We start from the raw sequence: 2,540 nt of genomic DNA, 5'->3' as shown, positions 1-2,540 counted from the left end.
AAGTGGTCGTGCCAAATCGTGCACTGACCAGGCCCTGAGGCCTGTAGCAAAAAAATTGCCCAGGACTTGGCCAAAAGGCCCGGTCCTAGAGGCGCAGTGCAAAAAGTGTTTAAACTCAGTGACCATGTGCTCTTTCGCAACGTGGGGTCCCACGGTCCCACACCCAAGTGCTACTCAGAGCACCCCTGAGGCGACTACTCAGGGAGCACTGTGTTTGCGGACTCTCTGCCTTCCCAGCCCCTGGCCAGACAAGGTAGATCTGTCCAAATCAGGAGGTACTGGGTCCTTCCAGCTTTCTCAGGGGAATTACTCCCAGGGCCCCAGCTTAACTCGTGGCGCTCCCCGGTTTCTGTCCCCCCGATACTGGCCTTCCAGACCCCCATCATACCAGTGAGGGTACTACACAACAGCCATCCCCGCAAAGCTAGAATGGCCGGGAGCACCCCCACTGGACACTGATAAGAACAGATACTACACTTGATCTTAGCCAAAAGGCCGAGATACTCAATACAACTGTCTGCCTGTACCTCCCATGAGGGGAAATGGTTACTGAAGTGCAGGAAGAGTAACAAACTATGAGAAGTCTCATCAGTGCCCTCACAGTTCATTGAGAACTACAAGCCAACTGCTGAGATGGGATATGGGACTTGTATTTCATTCATTCACCGATATGTGTGAATAAATGGCGAGGCTGTGCTGATAGAGCCCTGCACAACCACACCATATTTAAATTGTGACAGGTGGTGGGGAGAGGATCCCCCACCCAGTGTCATTGGGGGGATCAGGGAGTGTGGGGAGAGGTGCATAGTAACAATTACATGTTACGCCATAAATACAGGTGTAACATGTAACACATTACCAAAGGTCAACTGAGCATTTAAATTTAGAAATCAACATTACAGTGTCATTTATTTCCATAAAAAAAAAGCCCACAAAGCATGACGTTATTTGCACAAGGCCCCATTTTAGAATAGGACCCCTAACAAACATTTTAAAATCAGGAATTAATAAATCTAGAAATCAACATTAGAGTGTAATTTATTCACAAAGAAAACACCTCAAAGGATTGTAGTACCTACATTTTAAATAATAAAGTATTTGAACTAGGCTTCAATTTAAACAGGACTGTCAACAGCCATTTTGAAATCAACATTAGAGTGTAATTTATAACCAGGAAAAAAGCTCACAAAAAATTGTGCCTATGTTTGAAGTATAGGATTTTTTTCACCATGTCCCCATTTAAACAGAACACCCTACAGTCAATTTTAAATCTAGAAAGCTATATAAAAGTATAATTTATTCCTATAACAACACCCCCAAAAGGTTGTGGAATCTATGTTCACAGTAAAAATGTATTTTAACTAGGCTCAAATTGGAACAGGACACCCAACATCCATTTTAAAATGTAGAAATCACAGAAAAGAAGCCAAAAGATTGTAGAACCTATATTTGAAGTGAGAAATTACTTGCACTAGGCTCCTATTTGTATAAGAACTCCAGCAGCCATTTTAAAATCAGCATTAGTCATTTGTTATCTGTTAGTAGAAAAATAGCTTTGTCAATAGGACATTAATCAGATTTTAATTTAAAAAAAGCATTATTGTTACATAGTTACATAGTTAGTCTGGCTGAAAAAAGGCAAAAGTCCATCCAGTTCAACCATTAAAAAAAAATTTTTGTATTTATTTCACTGCAAACAGACCCTCCAAGCATTGTAGTGAGTAAATGCATGGTCTTTAAAACCATAACTAAGCCACTTTGTTAACATGGCCCACACCATATATTCTATTGAGTACATGAACAGTCTTTAAACAGTTTTTCTAAACACTAAACCACAACCCTCCTCCCTTTTTTAACCAAACTGAAGGAAAAAATATACAATAAAAAAGAACCAAACAGCAACTGAAGATATTGTTGTGACACACAATAAAATGTATATCTGCCTGGAAAAAAAATACTCTGGGATGTCTCCAAAATCTGTTAAAGGAGTGTGCAAAACACACACAGTGACTCAAAACATGAGGATTTCCCCAATCATCACTAGCATGTAACTTTCCATGAAAATCTCTCACTATTCTGCTAAAACACTGTGCAACAGATCACAAGTTTGTCTGTGACTACATGTAAAAAAAAAGTAAAAATAGTTTTACCCATCAGCACCAGTATCTGACCGTCCCTGTTAACACTCTAAAATCTCTCCCTAATCTTCTAGACAACTGTACAAAAGTACATTCTATGACTGTATGTAAAGATAGAGAGGCATTTTTTCAGCAAAAAGCATTGAGCACCAACATTTGACTTTCCCTGCTTTCTGTGAGTTTTTACTAACTACTCCATATCTGTCCCAACACATAGAACAAAGGCTCTTTGGAAGCCTGACATGGGGAGTGGCATATTGGAAAGCCCCATTATTGGCCTTCCAAGCCACTTAAGAACAGTTCAGAGGACAGAAAGTGCACAATTGGTAATGGTTGCTATGGCAGCAAACATTCCCAATAGTTCACCATTTTGTAAAACTGCAAACTTCTTGGATTCAGGTC

General features: G+C 40.1%; 1 pseudogene; it reads right to left on the bottom strand.

Moving 5' to 3' along the window:
• Positions 1-346: 346 nt before the first annotated feature.
• Positions 347-507, bottom strand: LOC149443541 (U2 spliceosomal RNA; annotated as a pseudogene).
• Between the last annotated feature and the right edge of the window lie 2,033 nt (positions 508-2,540).

The sequence above is a fragment of the Staurois parvus genome, unplaced genomic scaffold (genome assembly GCF_062004578.1).
Source record: "Staurois parvus isolate SC_StPar_1 unplaced genomic scaffold, SC_StPar_1.0 ptg000850l, whole genome shotgun sequence".
Lineage (NCBI taxonomy): Eukaryota > Metazoa > Chordata > Amphibia > Anura > Ranidae > Staurois > Staurois parvus.
The sequence above is the reverse complement of the archived record's forward strand: the minus strand, read 5'-3'. Positions and strand labels throughout refer to the sequence as shown.